Here is a 21,514-nt window from a genome sequence, read left to right on the forward strand (position 1 = left end):
TATGGTGTTAAGGAGTGTTCTAATTTCATTCTTTTACATGTAGCTGCCCAGTTTTCCCAGCACCACTTACTGAAGAGACTGTCTTTCTCCATTGTATATCCTTGCCTCCTTTGTCATAGATTAGTTAACCATAGGTGTGTGGGTTCATCTCTGGGCTTTCTATCTTGTTCCATTGATCTATGCTTCTGTTTTTGTGCCAGTACCATATTGTCTTGATTACTGTAGCTTTGTAGTATAGTCTGAACTCAGGGAGTCTGATTCCTCCAGATCCGTTTTTTTTTCCCCTCCAGACTGTTTGGTTATTCGGGTCTTTTTTGTCTCCACACAAATTTTAAGATTTTTTGTTCTAGTTCTGTAAAAAAATGTCATTCGTAATTTGATAGGGATTGCATTGAATCTGTAGATTACTTTGGGTTTTACAGTCATTTTCACAATATTGATTCTTCCAATCCAAGGACATGGTATATCTCTCCATCTGTTGGTATCATATTTAATTTCTTTCATCAGTGTCCTATAGTTTTTTGCATACAGGTCTTTTTTCTCCCTACATAGTTTTATCCCTAGGCATTTTATTCTTTTAGTTGCAATGGTAAATGGGAGTGTTTCTATAATTTCTATTTCAGATATTTCATCATTAGTATATAGGAATGCACAAGATTTCTGTGCATTAATTTTATATCCTTCAACTTTACCAAATTCATTGATTAGCTCTAATAGTTTTCTGGTGGCATTTTTAGGATTCTCTATGTATAGTATCATGTCATCTGCAAACAGTGACAGTTTTACTTCTTCTTTTCCAATTCCCTTTATTTCTGATCTGTCCATTGGTGTAAGTGAGGTGTTAAATTCCCCCACTATTACACTATTAATGTGTTACTGTTGATTTCCTCTTTTATAGCTGTTAACAGTTGCCTTATGTATTAAGGTGCTCCTAGTTGGGTGCATATATATTTATAATTTTTATATCTTCTTTTTGGATTGATCCCTTGATCATTATGTAGTGTCCTTCCTTGTCTCTTTTAACATTCTTTATTTTAAGGTCTATTTTATCTAATATGAGTATTGCTACTCCAGCTTTCTTTTGATTTCCATTTGCATGGAATATCTTTTTCCATCCCCTCACTTTCAGTCTGTATGTGTCCCTAGGTCTGAAGTGGGTCTCTTGTACACAACATATATATGAGTCTTGTTTTAGTATCCATTCAGCAAGCTTGTGTCTTTTGGTTGGAGCATTTAATCCATTCACATTTAAGGTAATTATTGATATGTATGTTCCTATTTCCATTTTCTTAATTGTTCTGGGAGTTTTTTGTATGTCCTTTTCTTCTCTTGTGTTTCCCACTTAGGGAAGTTCCTTTAGCATTTGTTTTAGGGCTGGTTTGGTGGTGCTGAATTCTCTTAGCTTTTGCTTGTCTGTAAAACTTTTGATTTCTGTTTCGAATCTTTATGAGATTCTTGCCGGGTAGAGTAGTCTTGTTTGTAGTTCTTCCCTTTCACCACTTTAAGTATACCATGCCACTCCCTTCTGGTTTGTAGAGTTTCTGCTGAGAAATAAGCTGTTAACCTTATGGCAGTTCCCTTGTATGTTATTTGTCATTTTTCCCTTGCTGCTTTCAATAATTTTTCTTTGCCTTTAATTTTTGCCAATTTGATAACTATTTCTCAGTGTGTTTCTCCTTGGGTTTATCCTGTATAGGACTTTCTGCATTTCCTGGGCTTGGGTGGCTATTTCCTTTCCCATGTTAGGGAAGTTTTCAACTATAATCTCTTCAAATATTTTCTCTGGTCCTTTTTCTCTCTCTTCTCCTTCTGGAACCCCTATAATGCGAGTGTTGGTGCATTTAATGTTGTCCCAGAAGTCTCTTAGGCTGTTTTCATTTCTTTTCATTTTTTTTTCTTTATTCTGTTCTGCATCAGTGAATTCCACCATTCTGTCTTCTAGGTCACTTATCCATTCTTCTGCCTCGGTTATTCTGCTATTCCTTCTAGTGTAGTTTTCATTTCAGTTATTGTGTTGTTCATCTTTATTTGTTTGTTTTTTAATTCTTCTAGGTCTTTGTTAAACATTTCTTGTATCTTCTCGATCTTTGTCTCCATTCTTTTCCCGAGGTCCTTGATCATGTTCACTATCATTATTCTGAATTCTTTTTCTGGAAGGTTGCCTATCTGCACTTCATTTAGTTGTTTTTCTGGGGTTTTATCTTGTTCCTTCATCTGGTACATAGCCCTCTGCCTTTTCATCTTGTCTATCTTTCTGTGAATGTGGTTTTGTTTCACAGGCTGCAGGATTGTAGTTCTTGCTTCTGCTGTCTGCCCTCTGGTGGATGAGGCTATCTAAGTGGCTTGTGCAAGTTTCCTGATGGGAGGTACTGGTGGTGGGTAGAGCTGGCTGTTGCTTGGCTGGGCAGAGTTCAGTAAAACTTTAATCCACTTGTCTGCTGATGGGTGGGGCTGGGTCCCCTCCCTGTTGTTTGTTTGGCCTGAGGCCCTTGTTGCTATTTTAAAAACAAAAATTTTTTAGGAATTAATTTCATAATAGTATTTTTTAGAGTTATAATTTAACTTTTGTTTTATACTGCATGCATTTTAAAATAATTGCAAATGTTGTTATCTGTTGATGGTTAATTAGCAGTTGTTTTTATGAACATAACCTATGATGTCTCTTTGTTCTCTCTTTTTATTCTCATTTCATCCTCTAGTTTTTTTCTTTTGTTGGACACTTTCTCTTACACTTTATGTGGCTTAGCTGTCTTTTGCTACATTTATTCAAACAGGTTTGGGGACATGAAGGGTTAAGGGCAGTAGTATAGGAAGCTTTTTTTAAAGAAAAGTTATTCAGAAGCTGGAAGTTTTTGTATCTGGCTGTTTTAATTTTTATTTATTTTTTTCACAGCTTTTATTTTTGTATGATAATTAAAATATATGTCAATATTTTCTCTGCTTTTTGGATCGCTGAAAACATTTATTACCAAAGGTGGTGGGAGGAGAATTTGAAGGAACATTAACTATTTAGAACATGGGTCGTTACACTCAGAGATTTGTTAATATTTGTGGAAAGAGAATAGTTAACCAGCTACACATAAACACAGTGATATTTATGTCTGCTAATGTTTTAAAATATTATAATTCTTTTTTTCTTTTTCAGTAGTGGTTGATTTTATCTGTATTTTCCTTAAGAATCATTTGTTTACAACAGCTGTCATCCTGATGCCAAGTTATGTCAAAATGCTTGCTGACTTAAAATGTCTTGCAATACACTTTGTTATATGCGTAATGAGAACTGACATATTACTACTGAGAAATAGGGCACCGCATCAAAACAGCTTCTAGATTTGTGCTTGGAGAGATTTGCTGAACTAATGCAAACTCAGTGTGAATCAGGACTATAATTTTCTTGAATATAGCACTACCATTAACTTCAGGTATATTTTATGCTTGGCAGTCATAAATTTTGACATGGCCATGAAAATAAGTTTATTAAAATAAGTAAAAAATAGTAGCAGGGATAACTAATAATCGTTCAAGAAGGTTTTCTAGTATTATTTTTTAATGTGGTCTTTGTAGTGGTCTGGCTATACCTGTGAGATAAATTTAGAATTGGTGAGAGCTGTGAGCTCCACGTGTATCTGCCAGGTATTTGAGGCAGCCAGTCTCATGACAGCTATAAGTTTAATAGTAGGGTTGTAGATTGTTTTCAGTGATGCAGGTTTTAAACAGGGCCACAGGCACTTAAAACCATGATTAGCCTGGTCTCACAGGTTAACTAACTGATTTCCCAGAGGTTTGGTGTGGTTGGACTAAATTCTTTCTGAAAGAAAGTTTCTTTAACATGGTTAAGTAATGTTAATAAAATGATTCTCAAACCCAGCTTATCTTTTGTGAGCTAGCAGAGGTCCAAAATGAAATGTGAAAAAAAACCTCCTACACAGTCACTGTTCACTTTCACTAAGGATTTTTGGAAGGCGTGAGATTCAATGTGTTGGAATTGCCAAAATGTGTACAGCAGCCAAGAAATCCTGTAACGTGAAGAGAAAAGATGAAAAATTGATATCATATTCCTTGATGTTTTGAAAAAGAGTAAAATAGATATTTTTTGAGACACTTGTGGATGGAGCAATACTTTTGCCTTAAATATGTTATGTATGCAGGGAGAACCATATTCATAAGTGCACTCATAATCTTGGGCTTTAAAATTGAGAGAAGAAATTTTTTTTAAATAATGATTTTTTTTGGCTAATTTAACTTTGATATTAAGTGATATGTTTCTGTTTCCTGAGTGTGGAATAATTTGCATAAAGCCCTGTACTTATTCAATGTGATCTCACACTTTGCCCAGAAGTATAGCGTTTCATCTTTTCTACGAGAACAGTAATGTAGATTAGGGGATAGGCAATTGATTTGTTGAAAATATAAAATCTATTCAATTCATTACAGATGCAGAGGAAGGAGACACAAGGTCCACTGAGCCATCTACAATAGGTATATTCCTTTGTTTTAATAATTATTAAAGAATAATGGAAATGTAATGATACTAAACTTTATATCTTTTATGAGACCTTTGCAGACTTAGTCACACATAATTACTCATCTACCCGGTAAAGTGAAGGAGACTGCGCTTTGGTCCTGAGGAGAAAGTCATATTAAGCATATGCCAGCATTAGCAACTCTGAGTAAAGGGAGAGGAAATCCACGATCACAAGTACTCTTACGACAGATTCTGCAAATTCTTCCTCAGCCTAGAGACAGAGCTTTCACTTTGATTATTAAGCATTGAATTTTACCAAGAGCATGTCTTTTTTCATGGGACTATTACAGGAAATAATCAGTGGTGTGCATGTCAGGAGAGCATGGTGATACCATATACATGGTTGTTTCTTATTTGCCTTGTTTAAAACATTTCTTTAGTGGTATATATCAATATAAGAGACTTAGCATATTCAAAACATTTTTTCAACAATAGAATGGTGAAGAACAGTTGAACTTCTGTTTGCCTTATATGTGGTTACCGTTTTCTTCCTTACACTTTTTTGTAAGTATTTATTTTAAAATATTTAAAAGGACTAGATAGAAAGTAGCATAAATCCACTCCCAAATACTATTGGGAAAAATTGAATATAGACTCTATTTTGAAAAGAAAATTTTGGTCTGAAACTATTATTTCAATAATTTCCCAGTATTCCCCTTTCTTTTATGCTTTACACCCCTAATCATCCCAGATTACTTACCATTTTAGGTCTCTGTGTCTTTGCTCATGCTGTATCCCTTTCCACAGAAAGTCCTCTTCCATCTCAGGAAATATCCAATAGGAGCTTTTCCTACTTTATCCTATTCTATGCTTCTATGTACTACTTTAAACTTTATAGGGTATTTATTTATTTATTAAAGGTCATATTTTTTTAAAAAAATATTGGCATATAGTTGATTTATAATGTGTTAGTTTCAGGTGTACAGCAAAGTGAATCAGTTATATTAATACATATACATCTATCCACTTTTTTTTTTTTTTTTTTAGATTCTTTTCCCATATAGGCCATTACAGAGTATTGAGTAGAGCTCCCTGTGCTATACAGCAGGTTCTTATTAGTTATCTATTTTATATATAGTAGTGAGTATAAGTCAGTCCCAATCTCCCAAGTATCCCTCACCCCTTATCCTCTGGTAACCATAAATTTGTTTTCTACATCCGTGACGCTACTTCTGTTTTGGAAAGAATTTTATTTGTACCCATTTTTTTTTTTATTCCACATGTAAGCAATATCATATGATATTTGTCTTTCTGTGTCTGACTTACTTCACTCAGTATGACAATCTCTAGGTCAATCCATGTTGCTGCAAATGGCTTTATTTTGTTCTTTTTTATTGCTAAGTAATATTCCATTGCATATATGTAGCACATCCTCTTAATCCATTCCTCTGTTGATGGACATTTAGGTTGCTTCCATGTCCTGGCTATTGTAAATAGTGCTTCAATGAACATTGGGCTACATGTGTCTTTTTGACTTATGGTTTTCTCTGGGTTTATGCCCAGGAGTGGGATTGTAGGGTCATGTGGTAGTTCTATTTCTGGTTTTTTAAGTAATCTCCAATACTGTCCTCCATAGTGGCTGTACCAATTTACATTTCCACCAACAATGTAAGAGGGTTCCCTTTTCTCCACAGCCTCTCCAGCATTTAGTGCTTGTAGATTTTTTGATGATGGCTATTCTGACCGGTGTGAAGTGATACCTCATTGTAGTTTTGATCTGCATTTCTCTAATAATTAGTGATGTTGAACATCTTTTCATGTGCTTTTTGGCCATTTGTATGTCTTCTTTGGAGAGATGTCTATTTAGATCTTCTGCCCATTTTTTGATTGGATTGTTTGTTTTTTTTGATATTGACCTGCATGAGCTGTTTGTATATTTTGGAGATTAATCCTTTGTCAGTTGCTTTGATCCACCTCCTGGAGTAATGGTCTAGGGTTTTTAAATTGCATTGAAATCCTCTGATTTCTCCATGCATCAAGCATGAAACAACCTTGAGTATTTCTTTGTATTCTCCCCAAAGAAAACATACTTCACAAGGCATTAGTGGGAAATGAGGAATTTTTTGAAGAATTCATAGGAGAAACTGAGGAAAAGTTCTGTACCAACAAATAACACAAACATTCCACCTCCACATATCCACTGGCTATCTTTCTGTGATGCCAGTTACTATGTTCCCCTCTTTTCCAATCTTTCCCCACCTCCCCAAATTATCTAAATTTCTTCCTAAATTCCTCCTCTGTTGGATAAAAATTCCATGTAGTTTGTTCCCAGGCCTGAAAATCTTAATTATCAGCCCAGATTCTAAGAAGACTTATCAAAACACTTCATGAAAAAATGATGGGCTCTCCTTAAGATGCTCTTTCTCTCCAGCTGCTAAGAAAAATAAGGTTTTCCTGCATATTTTTTTCATGGTATATGTTGTGGTAGTGTGTCTCTCTTTTATTAGATTATATGGCAGAAAAATGTGGCACTCGTCCCCACACTTTTTCCTCCTAATGTGTCCACTGTCTCAGTAAGTGTTCTCATAATCCACTTAGTCACCCAGCTAGACATCTCTGACTCTTCCTTTATTTCATCATTTCCCTGGTGTACATTCCAGTTGGTCACCAGATCACATTTATCTCACTTTCAAAACTGTCTCCGTTCCATTGCTATTGCTTTAATTACAACTTCATCATATGGTTGTGGTAGGTTTCTACTGGTCTCTCTGCCTCTCATATTGCAATCTCTCTCCACTTCACTTCCCACATTACCATTCATTATCTTTTGCAAATACCTCAGATCACCTGAAAGAGAGAAAGAAGGAGATGCAACCGTGTTCAAAAAAAGTGAAGTCTCAGGTCCTTTGCATACCATTTCAGATCCTTGGCAGTTTTATCCTAGTCTATCTTTTTGACTTAACTTGCATCACTTTCCTCCAAACACCACATGTTCCAGACACAATGAAGCATTCATGCCAATTCCCTTGTACCTGACATGCATGCCAGTTCCTTTTAGACTTTGTTCATATTGTTCTTTATGCCTAGGATATCTTTTTCTCAATGTCTGTACCTCACTAACTCCAGATGATCCTTCAAAGTCCAGCACAGATGTCAGTTTTTCTTTGAAGCCTGCCTGCCCTGTCCCTTCCACATAAAGTTAATTGGATCTTCCTCTCCATAAACTTGTGTGGTACATTTTTTATTATAATACTTATCATGCTGCATTATGCCTTTAATTATTTGTCTAGGTTTCTTTCCCATCAGCAAGGAGAGCAGGAACCTGGATTTATTTATCTTAAAATCTCTGTTGCCACCCCAGTACCTAGTACATATTAATTGATTAATTATTTACACTGTCATTCATAATATGTTTAGTCAATAAAAGGGTTGTAGCTATAATTTAAAATCACAGCTGTGAGAAATGCCCTGAAAGAAAGGTGAGGGTATTGTGAGACTTGGTTTGTGCTGGAGGAGATTTAGTTTTAAAAGGCAACATAAGTGATATATGAAAGTAAGATCTTATGATATATGGATAAGATTTAAAAGTTGAGCAAGAATTAAATAATAGCAATGAGGTGTCTTGGAAAGGCATTTCAGTTAGGTGTTGAAACAGCATGTAGTATGAAATGGTGGAGCATGTCATTTTTAAGATATAGAAGAAGGTTAACATATCTCGAGTACAGAAAGCTGACAGAAATGGTGACAGAGGAAATGGAGAGAGAGGCAAGGGCTATGAATGTGAATGGTGTCTTAGAACACATAAAAGATGTCTAACGAACTAATGGAAATCACTTTCAGGGTTTCTAGCAGAGGATAATGTGATCAAACTTGCATTTTGGAAATATCATCTTGGTTGTAAAATGGAGAGCAGATTGGAGGGAGGCAAGGGTGAGGGCAAAGAGACCAGGCAAGCTATGGTAAACGTGGGAAGAAATGGATGCATTTTAGGAGGCAAAAATCAGCCAGATTGGGTACTGGGTCGGTTAAGGAAATAATGAAGGATCTATTATGTATAATGTTTAAATATATGGTGTGTGCAACTTAATGAGGTGGTACCATTCAATGAGATAGAAAACCTAAGAATAGAGTGAAATTATGGGTAGTGGTGGTGAGTGTGGTGGGTGTGATAGATCATGAATTTGGAGTAGTTCTGAGGCACCTTTTAAACATCCTGTTAAAATAGGAGCTCAGAGAAATGGCTAGATCTTGAGAGAAAATTTGGTAAAATTCTAATAAGGTAATGATTATAGCCATCAACATGAATCAAATCAACAGGGTGAAGAGGGCAGATTCTTATATTTAAAAAGCAAAGAATCCAGACCCAAGCCAACATTTAAAGATCTGGCAGAGAAGTTTGATCATATAAAGGAGAGAGCAGGAATGGCTCAATTTAGGAAACTTAGCCCAAAATTATGGAAGCTGAGGGCAGGGAGTGTTTCCAAAAAAGAAAGAAGGATAGGGGAGCGTCAAGAGTAAATATATAAGAAGATAAGTACTAAAAATATCTCTTGGATTTAACCACATGAAGGCCATTTGATGGAGGAGTGATTGGGAGAAAGTGAAATGTAGGCAGGAACTATAGACAAGTTTGTGGAGATGTTTTGTTGGAAAGCGAGCAAAGAGATCCAGTGTTTGCTGGAAGGCATGGACTTTGCATTTAACTATTTTTTGTATTGATTTTATGGGAGAAAAATTCAGCCCACTTAACTGCTGATGGGAAATTTAAGAGTGAAAGGTTAGAGCTTTGAAAAAAATTAATAGTCTAAATAAAATCATGAAGAATGTGGAGGGAATGGGCTGAGGAAAACAGAGATGGGAAATAACAGATTTAGTTGCGGCTTAACATTTTCAGAGGCTAGAAGACTGTACTCTTCTGGCTCAGTTTGGATTGATGTCAGTCCCAACAATTGTGACCTCAGCTTATTCTGCCTGGGGTTTTCACTATGCCAGTAGCTTTATACTCTATACCTACATAGCCTTAGGCTGTTAGGGCTTCAGAAACTGCAGAAGCACGGCCTACGATGATAGGATCCCCATCAGTTAAGGTTAACTGTGCTTCAAATGTAAGGTAACTACAAATGAACTTGGAACTTGCAAAGAGGCTCCAATATAATTTTGTCTTGCTCAATCCATTGTATCAATTCACTTAAAAGCCAGTAGTGTACTTTTTGGCAACACAGACACACACATACATAAATTTATATATTATATATAATACCTATTATATATAACATATAATAATATACTGTAATAATAATTATATATAATATATATTTTAGATACATTATATATATTTATAATATAATATATATACTAGCTATATATACTTTATAAGCCATTCCATACTTAATGATGAAGTTTAACTTTGTGGGGTCTCTATTCTAATGCAACCATATATACAATAGCAATCTTCAGCTCTTTTCTCACACTGCATGGTGGTTCTACAGAAAATCAAAAAAGCCTTTATTCTTTAGGTACATCCCAACTTTAGCATCTCTTAATTTTAGAGTGTATTTTTCCTATTTATTCTGTGCTTTAAGAAGATAGTGTTTTTTAATTGGTAAAAGAATGATCAAAAGTAAAAATCACAAAAGAAATAAATGCTCATTTTGAAAGTTTGAAAAATATGGAAAAGTATGAAGAAGCAAATGAAAACCTCTTATTCTAAGAATCCACATATAATGGTGATTTATGCTTCCTGTGTTTCTCTTTATATATATATCTCTTGTCTGTTTTCTTTATCTAAGTATAAACAAAGAAAGAGAGACCATAGGAATTCTAGCATATACATAATTTTGTATTTGACATTTTTTCTCCTCATGGTATATTATAGGCCTTTTATCATGTCATTGATCATGCTTTGAAAGCATCATCATTTTAATAGCTGCATAATGTTCCATCATGAGTATGTGACATCATTATTTAACCATTCCGGGACACCTGGAATAATTTGAAATTGTTTCTATAATAAATAATATAATATCTGGTATATTTATACTAACATATATTCATATTTCTAATAATCTCAGTGAGATAGAATAACAGGAACAGGCTTACTGGGAGACTATGAATGTATATGCCTTCAGGAAAAGCTAGACCAACTCATGGGCCTACCAGCAGTTTATGAGATTGCTCATCTCATCACATTCTCACCACATTGAGGATTCCAGCATTTATACACTCACTACGCACTCTTATTTTCTTTTTTGTGTTCTCTAGAATTGATATTTTTGCTCATGTTTATATTAAAGTGTTAGCATTTATCATATTGATTTACAGAAGCCTTTTTATTGAGTATTATTTTTTACTATTTGTCATATTTATAGTGATCTTTGCCAATTAAATTTTTACCTTTTAAACTTTAAAAATATTTAATATTCATACACTTCAAGCATCTTAATAAGATTTTTCCTTTCACCTTGCTTTGCAAAATATTCTCTCTTCACCTGGTAATCAGAAAATATTTTCTTAATTTCTCATCAGTTTTTAATGGAGTAATTTTTTATATTGAGTTCTTCAACTTAACTAGATTTTAATTTCTGTTGGGTGTGTTAGACATGAGCTCTTATTTTTTAGAATTCCAAGTTGGGTAAAATATTCCTGCTGGTTTCCTGGGCACAGAGTCAACAAATCATATCACATTTCACATATCAGCTACTGAGTCCAGACTTAGCACTTATATTTTGCTCAAAATTAGTACAGAATGTAGAATTCAGCTTCTCATGTAGTTTCAAAAAGAAATTCACTCACACCAACCTTTTAGGATATTTGTCAAATTTACTTAAAAATGACATGGTCACTCATTGCTATACTTAGAATCTACCACCTCCTTTCTCTGTGCTCTCCATATTATTTCTTTCTCCTTCCTTCTTGGTCTTCATCTCCCAGTTGTGTCATGAATTCCTCTCTTCAATTTTGTCATGAATTCTCACCCTGGACTTTTGTAGCCTTTGTTATCTACAAACAAAAGCTACACCCTGTGGTAGCTTTTGCCCTGTGGTATCACCCTCAACCCAAGTTACTTATCAAACTAATTCTTCCAACAAATACACAGTTCTTCCTAAAATGAACCCTGGTAAACACAATTTTCTCTATTGGTTTTAAGGATTTATTTTGTGAAAATGATTCATGGAATTCCTTATCATTTACATATATCAAATATTGAGTAGAAAACTTGAGAACTCTGTAGTTGGAATTTCCAGGGTCGCTTTTTCATCAGTGTCTCTTGACTTTCACTCCATCTAAGAGAAATCCATCTCACAGTTGGTGGTACAACTAAATAACAAAGAAAACCCATAAGTTTTCCTTGAATGACTAAATGTCTTCACGTTCTACTGTGATGCCGAATCATAACTGAGGTAGGAGATGGATGGACCCCAGGCTGAGCAGCTGCAACCAGTCTCCTGCTGACACCTTGAGATAAGAGACCAGCAGGAGCAGAACAGTGATTGGGTGGAAGACAAATCAACCACATTTTTCTCATTCTTGTGGTCAAGAGGGTTTCCCAGCCTGAGACAATACACAAAGAAGGTCCTCAGTCTAGAGAGGGGCCAAAAGAAGGAGGAGCTATCAACCCATAATATGTCCTGCCAACCTCCCAGAAACCTTCATGCTGGAACCCATCTTGACTGAGGGATGCTCACACACTCACCAGGGAGGGCCCTGAGTCAGGCCAAATAGGGGCACAAGCAAGATGACTGGCCAGAGACAACCCAGAAGGCTGCCCCCATATAAGCAATCTAAGCCACCCCCTGGGTGCAACTCACTCTGTGAGTTTGCCTGTGTATTCTTCCACACATACTTTGCTTCTAATAAATGCTTTTTCTCCTTCACAATTTCTGTCTCTTTGCTGAATTATTTCTTCAAAGAAGAAAAGAAGACAAGGAAAGAAGTCCTGCTTCAAGCTGCCACACCCCTTGCCACCCCCACCCCAGATTAATACAATACCTATAGGAAATGAATTTGCGTCACTGGAGACCAGCATGGGGACAGTTCTAAGTAGTTGCTATCTTCTGTATCTGCGTTATCACACTACACAGAATGGCAACCATTGCTCAGCTCAGGAGTTTAGATTTAGCCACAAATGCCACAAGCAACGAGACACCAATTGTTTACTTTTCAGTAAGTCATTGCTCAGGAACCAAGCCTTTCACAAATATTCATGTGAACTGTCTATGCATAAAGCACACATTTTAAAGGGGGAAATGGAAATGACATTGCTGTTCTCAAATGCAGTGATTGCATTATGTTTGCCACACTAAATGCACACATTCTGAAGTGTTTGCATAAAAGCTTTGGCTTTAAAGTGTAGCTGGTCTTGTGGAAGTGATTTTGATATTTAAAAGTCTTTAAAGGTGTTTAGCACATACCAATTTGCTGTTATAACAAATCCAAGGCACTTTCTTTCCTGGGTAAGGGGACTAAAGAAGCCATAGTTAAAAGCTCAAATTCTTTGGCTGGATCATTCTAGAGAAAACAATTTATGAATCTGGGAGACTGTTCAACATTCCTCCAAGAGCTCCTAGGCCTAAATTAAATCTCTGCTGCCTGGGCACAGATGACTCTGTGTCACTTATTTACAGCACCTCAGATTGACAGACATTACTGGTTCTGTTTTTTTGCCTCAGTTGAGCTGAGGAATGTGCAGACAGCCACCTTATCTAACCTGTCACAATTGTGCCTCACCACCCTCAAATAAATGGTGAGGCTGAAAGCAGAACACAGATAACTGAAGGGATTCTGAAACAGATCGTTGAAGGAGATTGGCCAAGAAGACTTGCCAAATTTCTCACTGTTTAAACTTTCACCCACCTTCAATGAGAAGAATCCATCCTGGTAATGGCTTGACATTGTAAATTGCCGCAAACATTTTCATCCATATTTAACTAAAAGCATGTAAGAGAGATAAGAATGTTATCAAGAAACCTTTCTGCCCACACCTTTGCTTATGTAGTTTTCACAGCAATGGTAAGTCTTTGCTAAATACTGTATAACTGGGTTAGACAGGTTCTTTCGACTATGGGGAGGAAGCTATGGGTGCTGTGCTACTTTAAGTCTAGAGTGTCTAAAATCAAAATTACCCGGTTGAGGGCTTCCCTGGTGGCGCAGTCGTTGAGAGTCCGCCTGCCGATGCAGGGGACACAGGTTCGTGCCCCGGTCCGGGAAGATCCCACATGACGCAGAGCAGCTGGGCCCGTGAGCCATGGCCGCTGGGCCTGCGCGTCCGGAGCCTGTGCTCCGCAACGGGAGAGGCCACAACAGTGAGAGGTCCGCGTACCGCAAAAAAAAAGAAAAAGAAAAAAAAGATTACCCGGTTGATCATCTGGATGGTTGGAGCAGTAGGAAAGCTTTGAAACCACCGGCTTTTATTCTGCAGTTACACTGATATCGATTCATGAGGTCAAATGTGAAGAAGCAGAAATTCTTCTCTGACCATTCAGAGGCTGGAATAGCATCATCACCTGCGATCTCTATAACTGCTGTGCAGAGCAGAGAGAGAGCCTCACAGCAGTCTACTCCCTTACTGCATGAAAAGTAATTTCAGCTAAGGAGGATAGGATGCCTTGTTTGCCAAGGGGCACCATGGTCCAATGTGTGCTTATCCCTTTTAATTTAATTTGTCTTGTTCTGTTTAGGGCTTATGACTGCTTCAGGGCTGTAGAGATGGCTTAACCATGAGTGATATTTGTCATAATAAAGTACTTTCTTTCCGAAGACCCTTTCACCACTTGAGTGACTACTACCAAAAACAATCTGATATGAGGATAAAAACAAACAGCCAATGACATTTGTGATAAAGTCTTCAGTATTAGCTTTGTTCTTAGATCTTCCAGGTGTTATCCAACACCTAGTGAGAAATTCATTTCCCTTTACTTCTCTTCCTTTTATTTTCTTCTTTCTATCCCCATTTCAGATCATCAGAATATTGTATATTTTTTTCTAGTAGCCTCTGAGAGCACTGGAGAGAGACCTCAGGTTTTTAAACTATTCCAAGGATCTGAGGCAGCCTGGTAGTGCTGGAGGATGAAGGATCGAGGGGGGTAGGCCGATAAGACGCAAAACCAATCTATGAATTCAGCATCCTCTTAAACCAGAAGGATTCCTCCTCTCCCTCACTCTCACATTAGGCTTTTGCTTAAGCTTTTGTTGAAAGCAAATGAACAGAATCACGGAAGTAGGCAATAGAAAGAATTAGGTATGTAAAGGTCACTTGATCTCTGGACTGGCTCATGGTGGTCGTGGGGGCCTTTATGTGTGTGCTCAGAGGTATGGCAAATGGGGATGTGGTGACGGTGGTGGTGAACATACCTGTGTTACCTGAAGAGCCAAGTCAGCTTGCACAGATACAGGCATGTACCCCTGTGAGGATGTGTATGTTTGCATGTGAGGCAGACAGAATATGAGTGTGTGAGAGACAGAGAGAGAATGGGAATATGCAGGAGGAGATGCAGGGAGCAGGGTGGGTAAGGAGCTGGCAAGTGACTACCAAGACAGAGTTGAAGGACTTGTACATATTCTATGGGGCTCCCCATCATCACTTTAGAGAGAGGAATTAGGTGGAAGAATGGCTTGCCCGTGATCCATGGAATGGGGCAACAAAATAAAAGAAACACATGGGTTTCTATTCAAGGATTATTGAAAGAGAACTATCCAGCTGAATGTGGGAAACCCAATTTACTTGTGAGAGGAAAAGAAATTACAGTGAAAACTTCTGATTTTCCAACATCTCTGTTGTTCGTGGTTGGAATGTAAATGTTTCTGCCCAGGAAAAGGGAATTGAGAAAGTGGAAGCAGTTAGTTATAGGGAAATAAACCTTCTTCTACAGATCATCCTCTTCCTGACTGGAAGGGCCAGAGTGCTACTTGAACAAACAGTACTGGGGGAATATTGATATGAGAGAAGCAGCATAATGAGTAAAATCAGCACAGTCACTTTTGCTGAGGGTCTCCCTCCACCTGGAGGGCATGTGCGCTACTCCGGTGCCTGTTAGACTGTTGGCATAAATTCCTCAAGTTACAAGTAAAGTTCTTTTGTCTCTTTGAAGACAAGAAAACAGAAACGTTAGACTACGGCTACTGTTTCAAAATTTCTGTCAATCATTAGTGAATAGTGAAATGATTATTTTATTGGGTCTTGATCACCATTAAAAAATAAATAGAATAGCATATGACAGAAAGGAACCAAGAATTCCTTGATGTATCATATGTAGTAAGTATTGTTTCAAGAAACTTTTGTCCATTCTTTGTGTGTGTGTGTGTGTGTGTGTGTGTGTGTGTGTATGTGTGGTATTGACGTGAAATATATTTCTCACCTTATATCAAAAATGTTTGAAGCCTGCTGATTTTGGTTTACAAAACAACATTACTATTAAGTATGATGGATGGGCAGGAAAACAAAAAACCCAAAAACTGCTGATGGAGAATCACAAAGATCACAAGATTTGAATTCTACTTGTGACTGCTATCCAACCAAATAGCTGACTTACAATGTTGATTCACTTTACTCAAATATAAAATTAAGCATTTAATTAAATGATCTCCAAGACCCTTTCTAGTTCTGAAATTCAGACATAATCTTACCATTAACTGAGTGGGTGACATGGTAATGAATGAAGAATTGTTCAGAGATTAAGGATCCGAAGAAGCAGCATTTGCCTTATCTAAAGTGATTCTTATACTGTTCTTAGCCAGAAGAGGAGGAGAGCTCCAGCCTCTATTTTATTTTAATAGGTGAACAGGAAGACAAATAATATTCCCTTTATAGGTTCTTTAAAAATCTCAAAATTGAGAATTCAAAAGCTTTATATTGATTTTTATATCTGGCTAATAAGACTCTTGGTAGCCAGACCCCAATATATTTTTATATTTTTAGCATTTTTTTTTCTTATTTTAACCACCCTGGCACTCACTGAGTCTGAATCAGCAGGCTATTTGTTTGTCTAATGTATAATCTCAAGTCCCATGGAACAAGGGCTCACATCTACTAGATTTTTCTGACTGTGGAATTTACTTTTCATTTTTATTCAGAGCACTGTCAGCTCTGCCTTTAAAACTAAAGTGAAAACATAACTGCCTGGTAATGAATTTGAAATCTCTTAAGGAGAACATATTTTAATGCATCTTGCAAGTGTTGAAAAATACAACATCAATTTATATTGAAAATGGATCAAGTTCTTATTTTTTAGGTTATGTTTATGATATTTAAAATGGTGGTCAGTATAATTTGTCCCTAGCTCAAGTGATTAGGATTTATTTGAATATTTCCCATCTCTTTTCTTAAAAGAAAAAATTTAGTTTTCAAAAGCAGGGAATGGATGAACAGCAGGCAGAAAAAAAATGATTATCAGCAGGACGAGAAATATTGTGCCTGTGCCCTTTTAAAGATGTAGTGGGGAAGCAATTCTTTTGTCACCATCTAAATGTTCCTTAAATGGAGTTTTTGTATGCTAATGGAAATAAATCCTAGTCATTCTCCCCTAATTGAGCCTCTACCATGCAAAATCTACAGTTTGAGAGTACAGTTGGATTTATATTCTTGAAAGGGCTTATTTTGGGGGGATCAGGGACCTATTTCTAAGGTTGTGATAGTTGGGGTTTTGGCATTTTGTCTGATTCTTGTCCTTCATCCTAAAACTTAACACAAATGTCAAAAGTTATCAACTAAAAACATGAACCCAACATACTCTGCCCTCTACATACGCAAGGAAATTCAGCATTTGGTACTACGGTTTCAGAGGATAGAAACAGTGCCTCATTCTGTCACACAACATTGTTCGATTGTTTGTGCTTTTTGGTTTAAGTCAGGCAGCTCTTTCTCTACATAAAAGGTACCCATTTCTCCATGTTTAGTAATTTCCTATGCAAGCATTTGCTATGTACTATGGACAAGAAAATCACATGGTTAGCGAAGACTTTCGGTCAAAGTTGAAAAAGTGTAGATTTAAGTTTCATTCCAAATTGATGCTTCCATTGATTAATTCAATTAAAATCTCTTTACCTGAGAACATATTGCATTCTACCCTTTGAGTTTGGCTCCAGAAATATAAAAATGATTATAAGATCCTGCCCTAGAATAACAGAGTATTATTAGTAGTTGAAAAATGAAACAGAGTAAAAAGGCATATCTCTCCTCTCTGCAGGTCTAGATTTTATCTTATGAATACTGTGTATTTATTTCTACAGAATCTTTCATGTGTTATATTTATCAGTTAATACGTCGGAATATTTTTCCTATTCACATGTAAAGAACTTGAAACTCAGCACTTTGCCTAATGAAAACTTCAAAAAAATGGTATACTTGGTAAATTTCCCACAAGTTCTACAGCTACAAATAAAGAAAACTCCAATTACTTTCAATACTACCTCCCTGTGTATTAGATTAGAAAACCACTAATAGCTTTTGAGCATGATTGTCTAATATTTTATTCAGATCTTGCTTAGAAACACATTGAAATCATTACCTGACTTTTAAGAAAGAGGAGTTCTTTTTCCAATTAAAAATAAACCTACTGGCACACATTAGCCTAGAAATGCTCATTTGATTTTCAAATTAGAGTGTAAAGAGATATCAACCAGAGAAAAGTGATGTTCCTGGAGATGACATTTTTCAAAGTTGGTTTGGGCAGTACTTAGCCACAAATTTAACCTTTTTGTTTTCATGGTATGGTCAACAAAATGAGCAAAAAATACCTACCACATGGCACCTAGCTTTCCACTTTATGTTTTCCAGGGGTTATTAATTTTGTTTGGAATAATGGCAAGCAAAATTCTGAAAATGAAAATTCTCATAAAACGTATGATAAAATGAAACTTTACAGATGTTACTTTTGGAAATTCTAAGCTAACAACACAGTTTGTGACAAATCAGTACATTTCTATGTAAGTGAACCGTGAGGTCATGAAACAGATTGTAGACACATTAAACCTTAGCATGGTAACAGTTGCCTTGCAACTGGAGGACACTAGAGGCAGATTTTAGCTTTGAAATTTTAGTTCTAAAAAGATAAAGCAAAACAGATGGCTTAATATATTTTGTGGTACTTACTGGACACTAGTGGGATTCCAAGGCTTTGTTTACATGTACAATCTCTTTGAGAAAATAAACTTTTATTAATGATACTTGACCTTGAATATGTTGCTTGCATTTTTCCCCCATTCAGTGGGACGTTTTTGTATAAAAAGGAAAGAATCAAAGAAAAATGCAATACAAGTTATCTTGTCTATTCCTTTGTCAAAACAAGTAATTTACAATATGTATTTTGGAGATAATTTTATCGTCTAGAATGACACAGTCTTATTCCAGACTTAAAAGATAGGTGCATGTGTCTTAGAAGATTGAGAGAGTACTAAATAAGTATAAGGCTGTTTGGTGTGCAGGGTTCAGCTTTGCTCTGGCAGACAGATGCTTTTGTAAGATCAATGGCTATACTATACAATTCTTGAGCTTGTTTTCTATTTTCATACAGTATGGTTCATGTCTATGGTGTAAAGATATACTGCAATTTTGCGATCTCTTACTTGATGGAATTACACTGGAATAGTTCTATTAAGTTTTGTTAAAAACTTTTGGAATCTTAGAATAATGCAATATCTCAATGTGACTTTACAGGTACACAAGAAATTCCAAATCAGCCCATCGATGAACACATTTTAATGGCCTTTTGAGCAAACATCAAAATAAAATCCATAACAAAGGAAATTCAGCAAATTTTATTTTGAACTTCTGATTATTTTGAGTCAGAATAAATTGGAAAACATTTGAAAAATAAATAAATGCATGAATCCTCTAAGACCATAAATTTCTGGGCCAAGCCAAGTTCTGAACTGATACTTAGACAAATATTTATGTTTAATATTATGTTAGTTATATACATTTTTAAATATGTAGTTTTTCCCCCACAGTTTTCTTCCTTGATATTTTTATAACAGTCTATCTCCAATTCCTTCATAGTGATTTTGTTTACCTTTTATGAATTATTTTTGTTTTCTTTTTGTCTTCTATTGTTAACATCCTATTAATTAACAATTTGAGTGCAGCATGGCTGCTTTACTAATAACATTAACTGTATTAGTTGTTACATTTACTATCTAATGTTAATCTTGGTTCACTTTCTTTACTTTCAAATCAATTAAAAATGTGTTAATGGAACTTCCCTGGTGGCGCAGTGGTTAAGAATCTGCCTGCCAAGGTAGGGGACGCAGGTTCGATCCCTGGTCTGGGAAAGATCCCACGTGCCGCGGAGCAACTAAGCCCATGCACTTAACTATTGAGCTTGCACTCTAGAGCGCATGAGCTACAACTACTGAGCCCATGTGCCACAACTACTGAAGCCTGTGTGCCTAGAGCCTATGCTCTGTAACAAGAGAAGCCACCACAATGAAAAGCCCACACACTGCAACAAAGAGTAGCCCCCGCTCACCGCAACTAGAGAAAGCCCGTACACAGCAACGAAGACCCAACACAGCCAACAATTAATTAATTAATTAAAAAATAAAATAAAATAAATACATCTTTAAAAAAGTGTGTTAATGATTTATAAAATACAAAAAAAAATATAAAATTGTTCAATACATTATCTTCACCCAAGTCTCAACTGGTTTCATTGTAGACCAGTGCATTTTTCAAATGTGCATTAATGAAAGAATCAATGTCACCAAATTCCTCTTTCTCTCTTATAATGTACTACTCTGTGGTCTGGTAGGGAAATTGAGTAAAAGTGAAAGGGAGAACTGAGCTGCTTCATGAGGTAATGAGTTGTCTGTCTTGAGAAAGCTTGAACATAAGCTCAGTGACTTGCCAGGAGCAACATGGTAGAAAAGAGTGCTGATGAGGCCGAAGAGAGGGAACAATCCCTGTCATTCCTGAATTTCCATGATCCTTTCAAGTTCCACAGCTCACTCTGGGGGTAATTGTTATCTCTTATTTATGGTCTATTAAGAGAAGCTAAGGACAGAATGCATGGAGATAGGATACTTCACCATGCCCTAGGTCCTTATGAGACACTTTCAAGTTTAAATTTGAATACCTTCACCTACAAGTGACAACACATCATGGGGAAAAAAAGCGGGGAGGGGGGCATTGAAGACAAAAGAAATTTATAGTTTCAGGTAACAAGAAGTCTGTAGGTAATTTGTTTCTGGTTGGTTTAGCAGCTCAAGATCCAGGCCTCTTTTTTCTTTCTATTTGTCATCTATATAGTTCATCATTGGTCTGTCTTCCTGGTTAAGGAAGCTATAGCATTTGCAAGCCTCAGTTCTCAGGCTACACTGTATCAAAAATAGGAAGCAAGGATGAAGATTGGGGTGGGAGAGAGTGTTGAAGCTTTTATCTTAGCAGGTATGCTTTTATCAGAGAGAAAAATGTTTCCAGGCACCCTCCAGTACACTTCTTTTTGAGCCTATAGTAGGTTCCAGGAAAAATAGAAAATTAAGTATATTAAGATTCTTCACGCTCAGAGTTTTAAGGCTTTGACATTAGGGAGGAAAGGGCTAGAAATAGCTAATGGGTAGGGGACAAATGTGTCTTCAACAAGTGACAAGAACACAGCAGCTCACCAAATAGATTCTGAAACTGATTCCTAATTAGAAACTGATTGCTTCTATCAGGGGAGTTGAAAATATTCCTCTAATTATTGTCAAAGGCATATATATATATATATATATATATATAAAACCAAGAGCACAGAGGTTAGAGGCAACTGTCAGACAAAGCAAACATACCAGAAGTAGTCTTGGAGTTAGTAATTTGTGACACGATCTTTTGTTTATATAGTTACTAGTTAAATGATGACAGAGTCGTGCTTCAATCTGGTGCAGTGATTTTCCCATTTAGTTATATAATCATGCAGTGGCTGCAAATCCTTTCAGACACATGGAGCCTCCTCCCCATGTTAACTTTCACTCCCCACAGTGCTCCTCAATTCTCCCCTTCATTTTTTATTCTCATTTCTCTCTCTGTAGGTTAGTCAAATAAACAATGCTCAAATAACATGAGCCAGAGGGAGAAAG

The 21,514-nt window shown here is 36.3% G+C and overlaps 1 long non-coding RNA gene across 2 annotated transcripts in view; it reads left to right on the top strand.

Annotated features, from left to right (window-relative positions):
- The window catches only part of LOC137210971 (uncharacterized), a 128,604-nt gene that overhangs the window by 105,219 nt on the left and 1,871 nt on the right, over positions 1-21,514 (top strand). The window lies entirely within an intron of this gene.

Source organism: Pseudorca crassidens, chromosome 18 (genome assembly GCF_039906515.1).
Source record: "Pseudorca crassidens isolate mPseCra1 chromosome 18, mPseCra1.hap1, whole genome shotgun sequence".
Classification (NCBI taxonomy): domain Eukaryota; kingdom Metazoa; phylum Chordata; class Mammalia; order Artiodactyla; family Delphinidae; genus Pseudorca; species Pseudorca crassidens.